This window comes from Chrysemys picta, chromosome 7 (assembly GCF_011386835.1).
Source record: "Chrysemys picta bellii isolate R12L10 chromosome 7, ASM1138683v2, whole genome shotgun sequence".
Classification (NCBI taxonomy): Eukaryota; Metazoa; Chordata; order Testudines; family Emydidae; genus Chrysemys; species Chrysemys picta.
Window position 1 is genome coordinate 81,691,413 of NC_088797.1, and position 23,401 is coordinate 81,714,813.

Genomic DNA, 23,401 nt, shown 5'->3' on the forward strand with positions numbered 1-23,401 from the left:
GAAATTATAATGCAGTGCAATCATCAGTAGAAGAATATTCCCTATGTTTGCTCAGAGCACAATACTCAGTCTTACACACACGCTATATTTGCTGAATTACAAGTAAATGGTCCCAGTTTCCAAAGTTACTACACACAGACTGTATCTTTGTTCTTTATCATAAAATGTCTGTTACTCTAACTCACTGGTTCCCAAACTGTGGGTTGCAACCCCAATGGGGTAGTTCCATCGGCAGATGTATTTGTTTCTATTACCCCAGCGAGCATGGAGGATGCCATTTAAAAATGGCGTTCCCCGCACAGCATGACCTTGCATGTACAGTGCATCTGAAGTCACACCACACATGGAATACACTGTTTTGCTCTATAAAACAGTATTCTCTATGTGGCATGACCTCACATACACGGTGTTCAAGGTCATGCTGTGAGGAGGATGCCATTTTTAAATGGCCTCCTCCCTGCTGACAGGGGTCATGGGAAGCAATACATCTGAGGATGGGGGTCACACAGGGAAAGTTTGGAAACCACTGTTCTAACTAATTTGCTCTAGAAGTCAAACAGTATTGTATCCAAATGAAGATGGATACCCAAAATAGGAACTTCTCAGTTCAAGCAGTTTTCCACTACATTGTTGTGGAGGGCCTTTGAGGAAAAAGATTCTCTATTCCATTAACTAAATTTGGATCATAAATTTACATTAAATATTCTCAATTTGTCATCTGCCTACCTAGGAACTTATATGGCCCTCATTAGCATACCATCCAAGTGTGTTTCAATCATAGATGGATTTTATCTTCAACACCTCAGAGAGATACAGAATTATCATCATCTCCATTGTACAGGCAGGAAACTCAAGCAGAGAGTAGATTACGTGATTTGGCCAAGTACACACACACAGTTCCTGACTCAGCCATTGATCTGATGTCTCCTGCGTCCTCAGTCCAATGTCCAAGGCACTAGAGCATCCTTCCTACACCTAATCTACATTTAATTTTCCATCCACTTAATTAAAATATGCTATAAAGTCTCAATTCTTCAACTGTTAAATAACTTGTACACTACATATTCAGAAGCAGAGATATGTTTTAGGTACACCTGGCTTAAACACACAAATACTTAATGTACTCATGCCATTTGGAGGCGTGCCTGCAGAAGACCAAGTTTGCACTGGATGTCTGTATGTCAAAGCTGGACAAACACAATTGCAAAAGGTCAGACCCATATTGCTAAGATTTCAATTCAACAGCATTTAAAAAGACCAAAGGAAATAAACCATGACAAAAAGTTGAGTTAAAAAAAAATTTATACTGGTTTCTATTGAATTTTTCTAAATATATAAACGTGTTCTTTAACTTCTTCCTATTGTAGAGAAAATCCAAAAAAAAAAAAGTTACTCACAAATGTACATCTTAACATTACAATTTCCATATACTGTATTACCTGTTTGTCCCTTTTATTATTAATGAATATTGATACTACAGTAGCACCCAAACACACCAATCAGCCCTGTTCTACTAGGTGTTGTATGAACACGACATGGTCCCCTCCCTCAAACAATTTACAATTTAAGACGCAGGTCCTTTTGAGTAAAGACTTGCTGCCATGGGTAGTAAGAGGGAAGTGTGGGAGGGTCATGGTTTCCCCCACCCTTCATGCCCTCATACAGGATCAGGCTGCTGGTGCAGCCCAAGAGACACTTAAAAAGAATCTAGGCCTAGCACAAGGCATATGAGTACTTACAGTGGGATCCACGATACATACTTGAAGAAAAACAACCTACAGAGTAGGATGGCACACCTCACACCACACACTTTCAAATCTTTCCATGAATTAGGACAACTAAAGCTAACTGAGTCTTTAATTTCTAAAACTTAACATGGACAAGTGTGATATACCATTTTTATTTTCATGTCCTTCCGCATATTAAATGACAGAACTCTTCAAAGAATATCTGAACAAGTTGGTTCAACCATTTTAAATCCTACCCAACCCAACCATCTGGATGTTACTCAAAGCCCAAAGATAGATTAGGTAACAAACCTCTGAGTTAGAAAATTAAAACAAAATTTTCACCTTTCATAAAGTCTGCTTTAAGTCCATGAATAGATTTTGAAATAAAAACAATATACAATGTGTTTCAATGGATATTTTCAAATTTTTGAAAATTTGAGTGTTCAGACTATCCTTTAAATTGCATCTTTATTTTTTATTGTTTAAGTGTTTATAAAGGTCTTAACATTAACAAGGGGCAGAACATCCTTATCAGCAACGGATACTGAGCAGACTCAAGAGCAACACTCTTAATGCGGACGACAGAAAGTGGAAGTGACCACCAACAAAACAATAAAACTAGCTCTGCACAAAATGCTATAATATTTACTAAGAACAAAGCTAGGGATTGAAAATTTTCATTAATTTATTTCTTCATTTGTAATATTAGGTATTCCTTGTAACTACAGTAGATAAAGCACTTTTAAACAAAGTGTTTTCAAATCAGTGATATCCTTTAAAAGTTCAAATAGAGTACAAGTTAATTTATATGATTTCTTCATGAAAGCTTCTTTTATAGGTGGTAACTTTTCAAGCATATGGAGCTAGGCCTGACATGAAGAAATTCCACCCTTCAATACAAAATGCACTTTACAGGGAAGTGGATAAAAAGCACGAACTCAGAACTACACAGGATTTGCTTACCATCTATTCAAGTTTCTGCAACAAAACAAAAAAAATAAATAAACCTTTGCCTTATATCTGAGAAAGCAGTCTATACTATAAACCCAATATACAATAAACACGTCTCCTTGCTTAGGCTGTGTGTTGATTCTGTGGAGTTTCCAAAAGGACAATGGATTTTTAAAAAGCCAATTGAACAATTAAAATTTGGCGCTTGAAGCTTTCTACAGTGCACATGAGGTATATCATCAAGGCATCAGTTACAGCTCCAGAATGAAGACAGATTTGCATTTTATGCTTAAAGCAGAGATTCAAGCTTTGTTATGTATGAAAAATACAGCTTATACTCTCCATATTAACACTTACTCTGCACATAGAATGATTCTTCTGAGCATTTAGTAGTAAGTCAAATTAGTTTATTGGTTTTAAATAATTCTAAAATGGATCCTTTAACAAAATTCAGCGTCTATGTCAGCCTTTATTTTGTCCCAAATGATCTTAATGGAACACCATGCAAACTTCAAACCTTCTATATAGTTAACTTTGATTGAAATTTTGAGCACAGCCTAGATTTGGTTAACAAACTAGGTTTTAATTAAATTAGTGATTGTGTATTTATGTATTATGATTATACAGGCTACAGACACGTCAGGTCAACCACTCAGTTAATTCCTAAGTGAGACCATTACGACATCCAATTTGGAGGACAGGGTCATAATTCAAAATGATCTGGACAAATTGGAGAAATGGTCTGAGGTAAACAGGATGAAGTTTAACAAAGACAAAGGCAAAGCGCTCCACTTAGGAAGGAAAAATCAGTTTCATACATACAGAATGGGAAGAGACTGTCTAGGAAGGAGTACGGCAGAAAGGGATCTAGGGGTTATAGTGGACCACAAGCTAAATATGAGTCGTCAGTGTGATGCTGTTGCAAAAAAAGCAAACATGATTCTGGGATGCATTAACAGGTGTGTTGTGAGCAAGACAAGGGAAGTCATTCTTCCGCTCTACTCTGTGCTGGTTAGACCTCAACTGGAGTATTGTGTCCAGTTCTGGGCACCGCATTTCAAGAAAGAGGTGGAGAAATTGAAGAGAGTCCAGAGAAGAACAACAAGAATGATTAAAGATCTTGAGAACATGACCTATGAAGGAAGGCTGAAAGAATTGGGTTTGTTTAGTTTGGAAAAGAGAAGACTGAGAGGGGACATGATAGCAGTTTTCAGGTATCTAAAAGGGTGTCATAAGAAGGAGGGAGAAAACTTGTTCACCTTAGCCTCTAAGGATAGAACAAGAAGCAATGGGCTTAAACTTCAGCAAGGGAGGTTTAGGTTGGACATTAGGAAAAAATTCCCAACTGTCAGGGTGGTTAAACACCGGAATAAATTGCCTAGGGAGGTTGTGGAATCTCCATCTCTGGAGATATTTAAGAGTAGGTTAGATAAATGTCGATCAGGGATGGTCTAGACCAGGGGTAGGCAACCTATGGCACAGGTGCCGAAGGCGGCACACGAGCTGATTTTCAGTGGCACACTCACTGTCCGGGTCCTGGCCACCAGTCTGGGGGGCTCTGCATTTTAATTTAATATGAAGCTTCTTAAACATTTTGAAAACGCGAAACCTTAAGTAAAAGTGAATAAATGAAGACTCGGCACACTACTTCTGAAAGGTTGCCAATCCCTGGTCTAGACAGTATTTGGTCCTGCCATGAGGGCAGGGGATTGGACTCGATGACCTCTCAAGATACCTTCCAGTCCTAGAATCTATGAATACAGGGGTAACTCAACCAGTCTCAACGTTTCCTCTACAGCTAAGCTGCATGCAACAATTCTATTGTTTGTAATAAATCAGGGGAATGAAAGGTGCTGGATACATGTATCAAGAGAACTATTTGCTTTTGGACATATGTTCATGATTTAACCTTATAGTGAAGAAGCAGGTGTCTGTCCCATAGGTCCCTCAGGGAGAAATAAATTTTTTGACCATGGAAGTCATTATCAGAGAGAGGGTTCAGAGGTATTATAGAGGTGTTTATAAAAACAGAAAAGGAAAACCAGAACTAGGTGTAAGGATTCACCCATTCTCCTTTATCCGTTTCCAAAAATACACACAAGAATAAGGAATGAGCGCCAAGGTCTCTACCTTGACTTTAGCAGATGCTTTCTAGTGGCCTTTTGACATCCAATATGGAGACAGTCTCAAGCTGGAAAATATGTCTGATAGTCCAGCTTGGCCCCTCCTAAATTGTATTTATAACTTTACAGTACATCATAGACGACCAGTGAGACTTAACTTTTATAACCACAGTAGATTTATCAATGCAAGACCCAACTTCAGTATCCATGGTAAATTTGGGATGTGGGGAGATTTTTTTTTTTTTTTTAAATCCTGATTAAAAATGTGTAGTTTAACAATGTGTGGATTACCACTGTTCTATTTGGTTATGAAAACATTATTTAATACCAATTAAATGTGTTTAAGGAGAAATGCTCTGTATTGGTAGTATCAAGATTTTTGAGCACCAATTTTTATTTATTTACTGCACTGTCATAATATTAGCTATATCCAAGCCCCCTAACTATGCAATATTCTTTGAATGCGGTCAATAAATATAGCTGCTCCCCATCCCAAACAAATGGCAACTTTAAGAAAGACCAAAATGAGACAGATACTTATATCACTTTTTTGATATGATAATACAAACTTTTAAGCCAATTATAGGGCAGCAAGCTCCAATGTAATACAGGCCAATTTCAGAACCTGCAAAATAAACCCAGGTGGCTAAAAATGTAGAAGTATAATAGAGCATCAGAGTTACAAACAGACCAATCAACCACACATTTGGAACCAAAAGTACGCAATCAGGCAGCAGCAACACACACACACACACACACACACACACACACACACACACTAAAGCAAATGCAGTACGCTACTGTGTTAAACAAACGACTAAAAAAATAAAGGGAAAATTTAAAAAAAGTATTTGACAAAGTTAAGCAAACTGTGTTGGTTTTATTTAAATTAAGATGGTTAAAAGCAGCATTTTTCTTCTGCATATTAAAGTTTCAAAGCTGCATTAAGTCAATGTTCATTTGTCAACTTTTGAAAGAACCACCATACCGTTTTGTTCAGCGTTATGAATATTTCAGAGTTACAAACAACCTCCATTTCCAAGGTGTTCGTACCTCTGAGGTTCTACTATATCAATATATAATATAGGTGCACATATACTGTAGTATTAAAAGGTGCCACAGTATCATCATACATACTGTACGCTAAACACAGGCCATGCCAGAGTGGTTTCCTATAGCCTCCTTATGGGGCAACCTTTTAAGGTCACCTTTTTACAGAAATTCAGATAGGAGGTGCTAATTTTATATACTAGCTTTTAAAATGAAAACATTTCAAATCCTTTCAATTATTTAAGATGCCATTTTCTCTTCCTAATTTAAGATTTTTTTGCAGTGATTATAAATACACCATTAGATCATTTCTAAGACACTGAACCACACCACCTTTAAGTAACAGGATAGAACACCTTATCTTAAGCACACCTCACGTGACTACATTTTTACTCATACTTATAATGCAATTACAGATATAATGGATAAGTAACTGAAACCAAAAGTGAATGTAAGTGGAAGTCGTAATACATTGTTTTAGGTCTAAAACATAAAATTCAATATGTATAGTAAGTATACTGGACATTTACTGCCAATGCAAGATCAATTTTTATGCAATTCGCTGATTCACCTCAAAGCTAAGACTAGAAATATGCATTGTTGACATTCTATCTTTCCATATCCAACCTTTAATTCTTATAATATATTTTTTCTTACTCTATGTAACACATTGAAAAGCAATTGTAAACCCCTTAGGAAAACTAGCACCTGCAGGAAAGGTCCCATTTGGCAACTGCTGATACTGTCAAGTTATTCATCACAAATCTCACACTAGATCCCACCCCCTTCCTGTAGTGCTAACTGGTGGAGTTGGAGAAAACAGAGCTTGTAGTGTTCACATTAAAACTCCCACAACTAAGCAGTTGAGTCTCCTACATCCCCTAAAATACTGCTCTTGAGAGCAGGCTTCACATGGAGTTATGCAACATCCTGTTCATAGCCAAAAGCTCCAGATGGGATATGTTTCATTGCTGCTTTTATTTTTTTTCCCTATTGAGCTTTTTCTGTTTTCTTTAAAAGCATTCACCCCAAGTTAATGCTGTAACAAGAATGCTGACAAACCAAAACCTCAAAATTTTATCTATATTCCTTTGCTAATTTTTTTTTTTGACAAGCATACTTAAATCCCAAAATATTTTGTGCAACTGAGCAGATAAATTGCCAACAACTTTACATATAGAAACTTACAAAAACAAACAATTCAGAAAAATGTTTGCCTTGTTTCAGAAAGCTTCTAGTATTAAGAAGCGTTAACATTGTCATGGCATATTACTCAAGAGAGGTTCTTGTCGACATAAGGAAAAAACCACCTAGGTCTGCTGAAAGTTGGCAATTTCTCAAACATCTGCTAAAGGTCAGATTTCCACTGCATGGAACCAATCAATGGAGCTACACAACTCTCTCAGCACCAGAAGAAGCTCCAAACAAAGACCAATGTTTTACATAAGTAAAGAAACTTAACCTAAATTTTTGAACACTCTGTTCAGCAAAGTCTTTTCCTCCACTGCCACATAATATTCATACACCTGGCAAGTACTGTTGAAATTCTTTTGATCTGGCTTTTGCACCAGAAACCAAAAGTTATCCTATGTTAACTAAGTAAATCTTTATTTTGCTTATTTTACAAGTACTTCACTACAAGTATGTCCCTGTTAGGAAAGAAATTTTAATTACAGATGCTCCCCGACTTACGCAATCGTTCCGTTCCAGAAAGCCTTGCGTAACCCGAATTACATAAGTCGGAAACTTATTTTGTGCAAGCATAAAACCAAACAATTACAACAAAAATATTGCATTTACCTTAATCCTATTGTTATCCTGGCACAATGAAGGCTGCATTTTGGTGGTGGATGACAATGGGCTTAATTTGTAGATGAGGAAGGAGGAGGAGGAAACAGGCATGATTTGAATGAAATAATAGGGTGAAATAACAGAAATACAGATCACTGAAACAACACAAGACTGAGAGGCTGTGAGAGCGCAAAGCCTTCCCTTGTAGGAGATGTGGTGTGCGGAGGAATACAGCAGTAGGAATACAGTACTTTGCGTTCCCATACGCTACATGATATTTTCCGCAACTCAGAAATTTTATTTATGCCTTATGGAACTTTTTGTGTATGGTAAAATTTGTGTAAGTCAGGTCTTGCGTAACCCAGGGAGCGTCTGTATAAATCTCACTGTTCTATATGCATCCGAAGAAGTGGGCTGTAGTCCACGAAAGCTTATGCTCTAATAAATTTGTTAGTCTCTAAGGTGCCACAAGTACTCCTGTTCTTTTTGCGGATAGACTAACACGGCTGCTACTCTGAAAACTGTTCTATAGGTCAATTCTAATCATGTATTATTAGTGCTGTCACATAGTAAACTGTCAGCATTTATTACACTTTTCAAAAGAGAACATAAGATTGTTTACTTTTCTAGGGTGTTAAGCGATCCTCAAACTATGCATTTGTTTCTATTTTTATATTTAGAAGTCACTTTTTTTCCTCTCTATTTTTTAAAGGAACCACTACCATTCTATAGCCAATGTGGGAGGAAGTGAAAGGAGATAGAGTAGACACAACTTACTAGTTTTGTAGATCCTACACTACCCCCAGTGTTTTGTTCCTCTGAATCAGAAATTCAACTTCACCACTATGCTACAGAGTCTAGACTGCTTTGGTTCCATAAAATTATGAAGTACCACAAGCTTAAATGGTGATTTTATAAATTAAAGAGCTATAATAGATTTCTTTTAGTACTTTAGGAATGGAAAAAGGCCAATAATATTTAAGGCAAAAATTTTCCAGCAGTGGAAACAAAAAATATAAGCAATTGAAATTACTGAGGTGCCTTTTCAAAATAACAGTCTACATACAAAATCAAGGAAATTCAGTGTTAGACCTAAACAGGAATCCAACGATCTTATTTCAGGCCATAGTATTAAGTTGCACATACTAAAATCATTCAACAACTTGGGGGAGAAGGGGCATGACGAGTTATCTAAAGTGACTTGTATGTTATATGCACTTCTTCACTCATCTGGCAGTCTGAACAGAATATTAGGTCTCATACCAGCGGCTTTGCTGAGGATCTTCATTGGTACGGAGTCCACTAGGGCCTGTCTCATGAGCTGGCACTTTTGTTATGTTTACGACATAGCAGATAACAGAAGGTGAGTGAAAAGGTTCTGATTATCAGCAATCTGCTGAGTAACTCAACCACTTGGCTATTGCCCTACTGGAGATGAAAGGGTGGGGGGAAATGAAGCAGCATCAGCATGCCACTCTGACATTAACAACCATCCCCTGTAGCTTATATTTCTGTCATTCCCCACCCTCCTCTCACAATGGTAATGTAAAAATCTTTAATATCACTATATACCATTACAAACATTTTTACTGGAATAAGTTTAGAACAGTCACATCATTCAAGTGATGGAGCCTTAGTATGCGGAACTTGGGATGACAAATTACCATATAGTAAAATCTGTAAATATATGAGTCACGCAATTTTTTTTGTAAACATGACAGTTCACACACAAACATTCATTTAGCCTGACTTGTATTCAAATAGTGCAAACACTTACGTAACATTCTTAAAAATAATTTATCCCTGTACGTAGCAGTGATCAATGTTCTTCACAACCTCCTTGAACACATAGGCCACAGACATCCAGTCCTGCCCCACTCCTTCAATATCATGCACATCTTCAAAGAGCTGGTCTGGGAAATCCCATTAGTCAGTAAAAACCAGACAGGTAGGTACAGGCTGCATCATCATACAAGACACCACTTTACTGTATTTCATGTACATAAGAAGAGAAATCAAGTCTCTATGTTGCAATTAGTAGGGCTCATCCACCATTAAGTGATGAAGGCAAAGTTAACATTGGAGGAAGAATCTTATTGTTACCATACTGTTAAGATTTTTAAATTATTTTTCTGAATACTACAACATTCTAATTTCAAACTTGTAAAATAAAACTGAAGAAAAACAATTAAGTAGTATTGAGTGTTGTGCAAAATCTTTTAACATTCATTTATTTTTTTTAACTTCCAATAGATTTATTTCTGAGACTATAGCTTGCCATACTTCCTCAGTAATCTTAAAACAAGTAAGTATTCTGTTACTTTTCCTAAATTATCATTTTAAAAAGTACTATCCATATTCACAGTTGTACTGAAAGCATGAAACTATTACAGGCCACTCCTTGTATTGAAAGCGAAGACATAGGAAATCACACCGAATGAGCAAACTAAATAAAGTATGCATACAACTACACACAAAAGTAGTATATTTGATATACTTCAATGAGTTCAACAAATTCATGAAAGTGACATGAGGTAAGCATACTAATTTATTTTGTATGTTAACTAGCTTCTATTTATCATAGTTTACTTGTTAGAAAATCAGAACCTCGAGCAAAACATTACTGTCCAGGAAAGACAGAAAAAAGACTAGACATGGTCCTTTATATAACAGCCTGGTAGCTCCAGCTCTGTTTCCTTCATGTTCCTGATTTTATGGCATTGCTTAAATTGATATTGTGCCATTATCATCGATCATACTGCTGGCAACAAATCATTCAGATTCTGCTCCAACATAAGTATCATCTATAAATAGCTGTAATAATTATTAAACCACAACGTTCATAAAGATTTCTGTTACACCAGGAGTAGACAGCACCAACTATAGTCAAGGCTACCTAAGTGCTTCTATTCTAAGTGGCTTGAATAATTTAGTCCAACTGCCACATTTGAGGCTCAAATTTTCTAAGTTTGGTCTCAAGACACAGATCAAAGAGCTTTTTTAAAGTCTGAACAAAAGAGGTTGCCATTTTTGAGAACAAGTGAACACTAATTTTGCCTCTGTAAAAAGCATTTTGCACCTTTATTACACTACCACTGTGGTCCTGAGTAGAAAATTGAAAATTAGTGGGGTCGAAGTACTTAAAGCAGACATCAAGTGAACTTTATTTCTGGCATTTGTTTAAAAGTGTTCATAATCTCCCTTTGTGACATTGGCACTATGTACAACAACAGTGAGTGGAATTTTCATCTCAAAGTATATATGGAATGAGATTATTTTTTTTCAGATTTCTAGTACCATCTGGCAGATACTTCGAGATCAGAGTTGCTTTATTCTAGAAGATTTTTTTAAACCACACAGTGGAAAAAAAAGTAAAAACAGTTACATTAAAAAGACTGTTAAAGCCACAAAGTGAAGCATTAAGTCAAGAATTGCCCATACAACCTCATTCTGCCCCACTGTGCATGTTTTATGATAGTATGTTAATATGTAATTGAAGACTTTTCCCTTACAGTATCCCCTTTACCGTCAGTGCACAGTTTGGATTGGCATGCACTGAACAAGGCTGACTATGGTCTAGTGGACCACTCTCACATTTTGGGCCAAATTTTATCCATATAGATGGATAGGACTAGACTGACTGTGTAGCATGTGCTCCAGAAGATGTCTGCTTCAGTCAGTATGCAGGTGGTTGGACTAAATAAATAAATAATATTAAATAAATTACTTGGAGATATCCCATCTCCTAGAAATGGAAGGGACCTTGAAAGGTCATCAAGTCCAGCCCCCTGCCTTCACTAGCAGGACCAAGTACTGATTTTGCCCCAGATCCCTAAGTGGCCCTGTAATGGTCCGGTGTGGGGGATCGGGCCCACTCAGGGGCCGTCGGGAGCCAGGCCGCCTCACTAGACGGCCCACACGCTACCTCAGGGCGGGCAACACACAAGGGTTCAGGGGGGCTCAGAACCTTCCTGCAGGCTGAGCACTCACACAGTTAGTAGCTAAGGCCCAGCCCTCAATCAGGACGGGGCGGCACACAATAGTCCAGGGGGGCTCAGGTCCGTGCCGTAGGAGCTGAGCACTAACAGTTAGTAAGTCCAGGCCTTTAGTCAGGGCGGGGCAATAAACAATAGTTCAGGGGGCTCAGATCCGGGTCGCAGGAGCTGAGCGCTAACAAGCTCCGGACGCCCCAAGTCCTTAGTCAGGGCGGGGCAACGAACAATAGTTCAGGGCTCAGGACCTTGTGTCAGGAGCTGAGCACTAACAGAGTCAGTGAGCCCAGGCCCTTAGTCAGGGCGGGGCAACAAACAATAGTTCAGGGCTCAGGACCTTGTGTCAGGAGCTGAACACTAACAGAGTCAGTGAGCCCAGGCCCTTAGTCAGGGCGGGGCAACAAACAATAGTTCAGGGCTCAGGACCTTGTGTCAGGAGCTGAGCACTAACAGAGTCAGTAAGCCCAGGCCCATAGTCAGGGCGGGGCAACAACAATAGCCCAGGTATGAGGCCGGAGCGCTGGCTGGAGAGGGAGGCTGCCACCCGTAAGTGGGGTGGCAGGGGGGACACAGGCCCACCCACTCCACTGTGTCCCAGCCCGGGGCCCTAGGAGCGGCAGTCAGTCTGCCGCTGGGTCGGTGGGGTCCTGACCGCAACACACCGACATTGGCTCCTCTGTTGTAGCCAGACTGGGGTCAGCTACCCCCGGGCTACTTTCCATCTCCCCCTCCATTGGTACCTGCTCGTCGCTGGGCTCGGCAGCGGGGTCCCACACCATGGGTTCCTCAGCTCGCAGAGGGTCGTCTGGGTCGGGCTGCTGCTCCGGTCTCGGGTCAGGGGGGCGCTCGGGCCCCTCCTCGGGGTACCGTGCTCGGGGCAGGCTCGGCCAATCCACTTCGGGGTACCTTGCTCGGGGAAGGCTCGGCCAATCCCTTTCGGGGTACCTGGCTCTGGGGAGGTCCGGTCGGTCAGCGTCCGGGTATCTGGCTCTGGGGAGGCTCGGTCCGTCCGCGTCGGGGTACCTGGCTCTGGGAAGACTCGGTCCGTCCGCGTCGGGGTACCTGGCTCTGGGAAGACTCGGTCTAGCCGGAGCTCGCACCGGCACGTCTGTCCTCTCCGGCCACTGGGCTCCAACTGAGAGCTGGGGCCTGGCTTTTATACTTCCTGTCCCGCCCCTTAACTTCCGGGGGGCGGGAACAGGTGGCGGTGGCTCCGCCCACTTGGGTGCCTGTTCTGGCTCCTCTCTCTCAGGGGCCGTCGGGAGCCAGGCCGCCTCACTACAGGCCCCCTCAAGGATTGAGCTCACAACCCTGGATTTAGCAGGCCAATGCCCAAACCACTGAGCTACCCCTCCCCACTGGACTGCAGTGAATGAGGCAGAGGTCCACTCACTGAACAGTCAGAATGCAAATATAACCGTTCTCTCATTCACTATACACCATCCAAACTGTGCAATGAACAAAAAAGGGGTTCTTGGGGGGAGGGGAATACCATGTGATCATTATGGAGGTGCTGGACATAGCTACATTGTTGTGGATGAGTTGAGTTGAGCATTTACTGAAAGCTTACACAAACTGAATATGAATTCAAAATCAACCCTGAATATATCCAGTGCAATAAGTCACTTATTTAAAAAAATTTAGGATTAGCAGACATTTTCTCCTGTTGCTCTTCAGAAGATGAAGAATAATGTTGTTCAGAAAAATTCACAAATTGTCCTCTTTCACACAGCTGCTGCTTCCTAATTATTCTCAAAGGGAATGAAACCACAGGCTACCCTTTAGCAAAAATAGCTGCTGCCTCTTTTAATCCTCACAGTGCTCATTTCCGCCTCCTTACATCATTGGAAGCCACTATCTTCCTTGAGAGCAGCTTGGCTTCACTCTCATTATTAATAAATTTGGAAGACAGTGCCCATCTTTGCTAAGGGCAGTCTGGGGCCTCATTTCCATTAAGAATAATGGAAAATAGAACTTTTGAAAGATGAAAATAGTTTCCCTCTGAAAGAGAAACTTTGCTATGAAGAAAGGCAAAAAATTACCCTTAATCCTAAACATTTCTTTTTTTAAAACTACCTATTGCATTGGTACTACCTATTGCAACAAGAAGGATACAAGGGAGAAGGAAGTTGGGGTATGTGGATGACGAGGAAAAGGAAAAAACACAGAGGCATAAAGTGGAAATGGAGAGAACACTAGCCACACTGCACTACTCTGATAATGCAAAGCAGCTGTAAATCCATCTTAATTAGCAAATATTCTTCAGATACCCTTGTGGTCCTCCACAGTATATAAAGCAGACACTGCATGCAGATGAATCTGGCCTTAAATTTAAAAAAATAAAAGTTGATGTTGCAAATCTTCAAATTATTAAAAATATCGTGTGCAGGAGCAGTGACATCAGCAGGGCTCAAAGGCTCCTTGAGCCTTTAGCTCCATGTTGAAGGTGACAATCCATGGACACAGTGACTCCCCAGCTTCCTACAACTCCTCAAAAAGCCTCTTCTAACTTAGATGGGTACTCCAATAAAGAGACCAATCTTAAGAAATATTCCCAGAAAAGGAACGCTCAGTTGCAGAGAGACTGCAAAGCAGACTCAGCTGGAAAAATCCAAGATGTGGGCCACCAGGCCCAGGCACGCCAGAAGAGGAAGGGAGTTAAGAGAGGCATCACTGTCACTAAAGATTTCGGTGGGCTAATTTCTCAGTTCAAATCCCTGAAATCCTTCCTAGATGTTAAACCAGATTAAATTAATGCCATGGTATTTTTTACGAATCCAGCTAAAACGCTACTAAAAAAGCAAGTAGAAATCTTAAAATTTGGTAAAGTGTCAGGATTTAAGAGAGAATCAAACAAAACCCAAACCTGAACACTCAGAGAGGTTTTTTGAGTGAACCTGAACTGAAAACCTCTCAGTCACATTGAACCTGAACTGGAACCAAACCAAGAAAAATTGGTAACCAGTTCAAAACAACAGGTTCAATAATCAGGTGCTGAGGAAGGTTGCTGAGGAACCATTTATCTCTGCTCCAACCCTATAGAGAGAGGGGAAGGGACTATACTTCTGGAGAAGATGAGAAGAGAGGGAGGAGAGGAAGAGAGGGGCTCTGGTATTGGTAGCTTTCCTGCCTGTTATGCCTAGGTAGAGGACTGGCCATGGAAATCAACTACAACTCCCAGAACACCTCCCTGCCATCTGACTCCTCTTGCTTCCAGCTGAGTACTAGGGCCAGTAACTCAGGCCTCAGACATGGTGGATGAGGCAGGAGGAGTATGGACTACGAGACCTTTGTTTTGAAAGACGCCACTGCTCTTGCACTCTGTTGCTGGCTTTGTTACCCTGGTGCTGAAGTTTGTTCCTGCTGTCACTCCACCAGCCATCCTGCACAGGGTAACTTATTTTGTTATACTAGGAATGGGCTCCTGAAGGAGGCAAGGAGTGACGGGGGGCAGGATGAAAGAAGGATGAAGGCAGGGAGGTAAGGGAGTTCAGTCTGAAGCTGAAGAAATAGAGGTTCTGTAGCAGTTCTTCTCTGCAAACTCATTATCACTTTACCTCCCTGGCTGGCAGGACCTAGAACTTCTCCTATGTCCAGTAGGTCAGATGAATTTTTTTCCAGAATAGAATTATTGCATTTTGATTGGGTTTTTTTGTTTGTTTTTTGTTTTGTTTTTTAAGGTTTGCCAGTTCCACAGTTTAGAATCTGTAATTGTTTAATACAGGCAAAGAAATATTACTTAAAACTAAGGCCTGTTGCTTTTCTTGGCTGCTTTTTGGGGTTCCTATATTTCAAAGTTAAGTATTTAATAACTTTCTCTTTCATTCTTAATCTTACAAGAATGTTGGAATGTTTTCAGTTACATTAAATCTTTGAGCTGACTGACTTAAACAAGTAGAATCAACGAAACACAGTGCACTGCTCTGGCCCAATTGCTGAACCACTCCCAGACCCAAACTGAGGCTGTTCCTATCTAGCCCTGGCAGCGTCCTTGGTAACAGGCCCTAACTCTGTTTCCCTTCCACTGATCATCATGATACACTGGCGGTGACAGCTTCAGGCTCCATGTTCGAGGGGAAGACAAAAAATGTAATATTCAGTTGTTATTCTTTTCTTACATCCCTCAAGAAACTATGGATAGGGGTCAAAAAAATTCTGTGAGGAAGGTCTCATTTGACCAGGGCAAGAATATTTCTATTTGTCCAATTGGTAATTTCAAGACTGTTCTGATGGGAACACATGCATTAAATTTACAGTGACACATACAAAGATATCACCCAGATGAATGTATTTTCCTTCCTCAAGAGAAGCTTGGCATAAGGGGGATTATAAGGGAAAACAGGAATAGACAGGGGTTGCAACTAGAGGGAACAGGGGATAGATTAGTAGATCGCACTGTCACCAGGCAAAGGCAGGTTTATGTGATTGGGGACTCCTTACTGAGGAGGTTGGACAGGCCTGTGACCAGGGCAGACCCAGAGAACAGAAGGGTGTGCTGTCTACCGGGCGCTAAGATACGGGATGTGGACCTGCGGCTGAAAAGGATCCTAAAAGGAGCAGGTAAGAACCCCTTGTTCATCCTTCACGTAGGAACGAATGACACGGCTAGGTTCTTGCTAGAGAGAATCAAGGGAGATTATGCCAAGCTGGGGAAGACGCTTAAAGAAATCGAGGCTCAGATCATCTTCAGTGGGATTCTGCCTGTTCCTAGAGAAGGGCAGCAAAGGGGTGACAGGATTGTGATGATAAATAGTTGGCTAAGGGAGTGGTGCTATAAAGAGGGCTTTGGGATGTATGGCCACTGGGAGGCTTTCGGGGACAGAAAACTCTTCTCACGGGACGGACTTCACCTGAGTAGGGAAGGAAATAGACTTCTGGGAGGAAGGCTGGCTCATCTCATCAAAAGAGCTTTAAACTAGGAATCTGGGGGAGACGGTTGGGAGATGTCCAGTTAATCTCCACACCAGATTATAACATTGAGAGGGAGAACAATGAGATAAGAACGGATATAGCCAGGGGGAAGAGACTGGACATAAGGAGGAGGGGGAGGATGGATACTAGACTAATAGGTCATACTAGCAGTACAGTGTCCATAGCAAATGGGATAACAAATGAGAGAGGCCAAATGGCATAAATTAAGATGTTTATACACCAATGCGAGAAGCCTAGGTAACAAAATGGAGGAATTAGAGCTCCTGGTCCGAGAAATGAAACCGGATATCGTAGGAATAACTGAAACGTGGTGGAACGGTAGTCATGACTGGAGTACAGGTATGGAAGGGTATATGCTGTTTAGGAAAGACTGGATCAAAGGTAAAGGAGGGGGAGTAGCATTGTATGTCAATAATGAGGTAAACTGTAAAGAAATAATAAGTGATGGAATGGATAAGACGGAGTCTGTCTGGGCAATACTCACATTGGGAAAAAACTACTAGAGCCTCCCCTGGGATAGTGCTTGGGGTGTGCTATAGACCGCCAGGATCTAGCCTGGATATGGACAGAGAACTCTTTAACGTTTTTAGGGAAGTAAATACTAATAGGAACTGTGTAATCATGGGAGACTTTAACTTCCCGGATATAGATTGGGGAACAAATGCTAGTAACAATAATAGGGCTCAGATTTTCCTAGACGTGATAGCTGATGATTTCCTTCATCAAGTAGTTGCTGAACCGACGAGGGGGGATGCCATTTTAGATTTGGTTTTGGTGAGTAGTGAGGATCTCGTTGAGGAAATGGTTATAGGGGACAACCTTGGCTCGAGTGATCATGAGCTAATTCGGTTTAAACTAAATGGAAAGATTAACAGAATTAAATAGGAGACTAAGGTTTACGATTTCAAAAGGGCTAACTTTAATAAATTAAGAGGACTAGTTAGGGAAGTGGATTGGACTAACATATTTAGGGATCTAAAGGCGGAAGGCGCCTGGGATTATTTCAAGTTGAAGTTACAGGAGCTGTCGGAGGCCTGTATCCCGAGACAGGGAAAACGGTTCATAGGCAGGAGATTTAGACCGAGCTGGATGAGCGAGCGTCTCAGAGGGGTCATTAAGCAAAAACAGAAAGCGTACAGGGAATGGAAGATGGGAGGAATCAGCAAAGAAACCTACCTTATTGAGGTCAGAGCATGTAGAGATGGAGTGAGAAAAGCCAAAAGCCATGTAGAGTTGGACCTTGCGAGGGGAATTAAAACCAATAGCAAGAGCTTTTACAGCCATATAAATAGGAAGAAAACAAAGAAAGAAGAAGTGGGACCGCTTAAGACTGTAGATGGAGTGGAGATTAAGGATAATCTAGGCATGGCACAATATCTAAATGAATATTTTGCATTGGTATTTAATGAGGCTAATGAAAGGCTGAGGAATAGTAGAAGCGAGATTGATGGGAATAAAGGAGTGGGGATTGACATTACCGTATCCGAGGTAGAAGCCAAACTCGAACAGCTTAACGGGACTAAATCGGGCGGACCGGATGATCCTCATCCAAGAATATTAAAGGAACTGGCGCGAGAAATTGCAAGCCCATTAGCGATAATTATTAATGAATCTGTAAACTCGGGGGTGGTATCGTTTGACTGGAGAATAGCTAATGTGGTTCCTATTTTCAAGAAGGGGAAAAAAAGTGACCCGGGTAACTACAGGCCTGTTAGTTTAACATCTGTAATATGCAAGGTCTTGGAAAAAATTTTGAAGGAGAAAGTAGTTAAGGACCTTGAGGACAATGCCAATTGGGACAAATTACAACACGGTTTTACGAAAGGTAGATCGTGCCAAACCAACCTGATCTCCTTCTTTGAGAAAGTAACAGATTATTTAGATAAAGGAAATGCGGTGGATCTAATATACCTCGACTTCAGTAAAGCATTTGATATGGTACCTCATGAGGAATTATTGGTTAAATTGGAAAAGAAGGGGATCGATATGAAAATCCAGAGGTGGATAAAGAACTGGTTAAAGGGTAGACTGCAGCGGGTCGTACTAAAAGGTGAACTGTCAGGTTGGACGGAGGTTACCAGTGGAGTTCCTCAAGGTTCAGTTCGGTTTTGGGTCCGATTTTATTTAATCTATTCATTACTGACCTCGGAACCAAATGTAGGAGTGCGCTGGTCAAGTTTGCAGATGACACAAAGTTGAGAGGGATTGCCAATTCGGAGAAGGATCGGGATATCCTGCAGGGAGATTTGGATGACCTCGTAAACTGGACTAATAGTAATAGGATGAAATTTAATAGTGAGAAGTGTAAGGTTATGCATTTAGGGATAAATAACAAGAATTTTAGTTATAAGCTAGGGACGCATCAGTTGGAAGTAACGGAAGAGGAGAAGGACCTCGGAGTCCTGGTTGATCGCAGGATGACTATGAGTTGACAATGTGATGTGGCCGTGAAAAAAGCTAATGCGGTCTTGGGATGCATTAGGCGAGGTATTTCTAGTAGGGATAAGGAGGTGCTGGTTCCGTTATACAAGGCACTGGTGAGACCTCATTTGGAGTACTATGTGCAGTTCTGGTCTCCCATGTTTAAAAAGGATGAAATCAAACTGGAACGGGTACAAAGAAGGGCCACTAGGATGATCCGAGGAATGGAAAATCTGTCATATGAAAGGAGACTCGAGGAGCTCGGTTTGTTTACCTTAACCAAAAGAAGGCTGAGGGGGGATATGATTGCTCTCTTTAAATATATCAGAGGGATAAATACCAGGGAAGGAGAGGAATTATTTCAGCTCAGTACTAATGTGGACACGAGAACGAATGGATATAAACTGGCCGTGGGGAAGTTTAGGCTTGAAATTAGACAAAGGTTTCTAACCATCAGAGGGGTGAAATTTTGGAACAGCTTTCCGAGGGAAACAGTAGGGGCAAAAGACCTCTCTGGCTTTAAGATTAAGCTTGATAGGTTTATGGAGGGGATGGTTTGATGGGATAAAGTGATTTTAGTCATTAGGTCAATAACGTGCCATCGCTGGTAATTAGCAACAATGGTCAATGATGGGATATTAAAAGTTACTACAGAGAACTTTTTCCAGAGGGTCTGGCTAGAGAATCTTGCCCGCATGCTCGGGGTTCAGCTGATCACCATATTTGGGGTCAGGAAGGAATTTTCCTCCAGGGTAGATTGGCAGAGGCCCTGGAGGTTTTTCGCCTTCCTCCGCAGCATGGGGTAGGGGTCGCTTGCTGGAGGATTCTCAGCGATTTGAAGTCTTTAAATCATGATTTGGGGACTTCAACAGCTGAGTCAAGGGAGAGAATTCTTCCAGGAGTGGGTGGGTCAGCTTTTGTGGGCCACATCATGCGGGAGGTCAGACTGGATGATCATAATGGTCCCTTCTGACCTTAGAGTCTATGAGTAAGCTATCCCGAAGTGAGACAATTTCACACAATGATGGAAATAATCCTAACCCTCTGTGCAGAAAAATGATTTAGTCCTCAAACAAATGTACTCTAGATTCTATATTGAAAAGCAAGACAAAAGTGAAGACTAGTCAGTCTCTTTTGCTTGAAGCTTACCTCAAAATTAACAACAGTGAATGGTAGACCTTTTAACTTGATGGAAGATTCAGGCTTCAGAAATATTCTTAACACTCTCCTTGAACGTTTTGTCAACAGCCAATAAATGATGAAAATATTTAAGACCAAGTTGCTGACCTTGCAACCAGAGTACGTCACTAAATTAAACAGGCAGGCCTAAAGGCTAGCTTATTTCTTTGAAAGCTGACTGTGTTACTCAGCCCGATAGATCCATACTAGAGTTAATATGCAGTATATTGGAGATGGAAAAATTATCCTCTGCATGTTTGCTATGAAGCAGATCACTGAGAGGCCTTCTTAACACCTGCAGGCAATGATACTCTAAGTCATAATTTGTTATGGAAGTTCTCTGAAGCAGTTCTACTAATAATGCAGCTAATATTGTCAAATCTATCAAAGTGTGTGATTGCAGATCAGGAAGAAAAGGAAAAACAAAATGAAACTGATGAGCGTGTGAAAGAGACTCCAGAGGATGTTACACAACAAAACCAGTTTCAGATGATTAAAGAGACAGAATTCCACATGGTGGGTGCTAGAGGAGTTACTCTATGAGAAGTTCGCTGTTCTGCTCATATCTTGCTGTTGAGGATATTATGAAAGAATGCTCTATGAATCACATAGCTGGAAAAGCATATTTGATTTGGAAAAGGCTTAGGAACCCAACAAGTACAGTGATCACAAAAAAGCTTAATTTAAAGAAGCCAATCCTAGATTGTCCAACTAAATGGCATTCCATGTGTGATATGCCTGAAAGACTCTTAGAGCTCAAGGATTTTTGTGAGGATATGTACCAAGACCTTTATATAAGTGACACAAAATGGAAGGCCATTAAAAATATGGCAGCACTAAAGCCTGCTAAATTAACAAAGACACTTCAATAAGAACTTACTCTAAGTGATTTTTACAAAACCTAGCTAAAATGCCAACTCAACCCATCAAAGGTGTCTTCTTCACCTTTTACTGAAAAACTACTGGCCTCAATGAAGAGCTGAGAGAAAATGTTGGACAATGATGCATTTCGATCCTGCATTTACCTTGACCCCAGTACAAACTGCTGCTTCTCAGATGAGGACAAAGAAAAAGATAAAAATATATCTAACTAAAATTGTAAAAATTCCCAATTAGCCCATATCTGATATTCCAAATGATGAACTGACTGACTTTCAGTTAAATATGTCTGGACAGTCAGATGCGATCCTACGCTTTTCCTCAAAGAATGTGAGAAGTCCAAGAAGCAAGAGACAAATTTTGGTCGAAGCAAGGCCAAAAAACAGGTTAGTCCCTTCCTGGATTCTTTTATTGATGAGCCTCATCCATAAAAGTGAAAATATAAAAAATAACAAGACCTGCACGATATCAACTGACTACCATCATGCTTGGTGCTCCTGCTACACACACTAGTGTAGAAATGGCATTTTCTGGGCTTGAATTCATTTTGTCACTTCAGCAGTCAAATATGACTGACAGGGTTCTGAAGGATGTTGTACTAGTGTGTGCAAATAACTTGTTCATAAAATAAATTTTTCTATGGTGAAAAATATTTATCATTGTATTCTTCTGCTACGAGTTACAATGCAAGCATATGAGTATGTGACATTAATCTGCAGGAAATGCATCAGAACGGGTTCAAACAGGTGGAATGCGTTACCAAACCATAATTCTAGGTTAATGTCTGATCCAGAACTGAACCGGAGAGTACGGAAATATTGATAAACCCAAACGAGAACTGAACCAAAGTTTTTAATGGTTCAACTCCTGGACTTAAATAAACAATGTCAAGTCAGAACTCCTGGATGTAGCTGTGGGTTCTGATCTACAGAAAGATATAAAAAGATAAATACAAATAGCTAAATACTTCAATAAGATACCTGAGAATACGTATTTCTAAAAGATGGCAAGACTTACATAATATCAATTCTACTCCTTTGATCAAGAAAACCAAAACAAAACATTAGTCAAAATATGAAAATTCATGCTTAGGCAAAATTGTGGCAATTAAAATTAATATTTTACATTTTACTTTTCCCCAAACACTCTTAGTTTTAGTCCCAGGCAATCTTTTAGATCAATGACAATCAATGATATACAAATTCATTTGGGGACATAAGAACCCCAGGGTTAAGCAATCTACTTTAAAAAGGCCATGGCAAAAGGAAGGAGTGGCTTTGCCAAACATTAAGCACTATTTTCAGCCTAGTTAGATCAGAAACCTGATGTACTGCATAACAGCAAACCTTAATATGCGCTGGGTAGAGATAGAACAAGCTCATATTTGTTCAATAAAACACCACATGATCCTATGAAGAAATGCTATAGACCAAAATCAATATATAACCACCCTTTTATAAAAGGAACTTGGGATAAATTTATTTAGAAAGCTATGCCCAGGCCCATTGCTTCTAACACTCACAGCAGATATAGAATTTAGCTCCAATAAAAGCCAGGGTAGCTCTAACACTTGGGAACTTGTAAGTATATCAAAATTCAGCCAACTGTTTAAAAAAAATTTATCACTTGAGGACGTACAACTCACAATAGACATCAAAATTCTACAGTATCAATGTCTACAATTGAGACTTTTTTTAACCCGCCTCCACAAAAAAGTGAACCGAAGTAGAAACTTGACGTAATTTGAAAAACTACTCACTGCATCCATGAAACACAAAGGCTTACTATACAAAATAATCTCTGACTGTTACTTAGAGGAAATAACTCCACTCATGAAAAGATGAAAAGTTGACAGGCACAGACACCAAAACTGTGGAATATGAGAACATATGGAGAAATTGTTTGCTTTGTTCTTCCAGAACTCCAAATCCTTCAACTTCCCACCAGGAACTTTTTAAGTGTTCACGTCTTAGGTCTACTGAGTCATTTGGAAATTCTAGCTGCCACAGAATCCTGACTGAAACATTATTAATCTTCAAGAAGGTTACCCCACAATTCCCTTTAGTAGGCTGCATCCAGAAAGTCTGAGAAGGGGCTTACTTTGGTTCAGTTTCAGCTCTATTTGCCCACATCCTATCCTTTACAGCTGCAGTCTGTTTGCATTTTAATATTTTTCTCTTGGTAGCTGTAGGTCATGACTGCTTAGTTACAAGGCAAGATGTTGACCCAGGGTGCTTGGTTCTACAAGCCATTGGCTCTGCAAGCCTGGACAGCATGATGGATTGTCATGAAAATCATAACTAGTAGAGTGGTGGAGTCAGCGGTCTCTTTTTTGTGAGCTGTGTTCCCCAGG

General features: G+C 40.4%; 1 protein-coding gene across 5 annotated transcripts in view; it reads right to left on the reverse strand.

The window, feature by feature from the left end:
- JMJD1C (jumonji domain containing 1C) overlaps positions 1-23,401 on the reverse strand; it is a 348,731-nt gene that overhangs the window by 289,670 nt on the left and 35,660 nt on the right. The gene's annotated exons all lie outside the window — the stretch shown is intronic.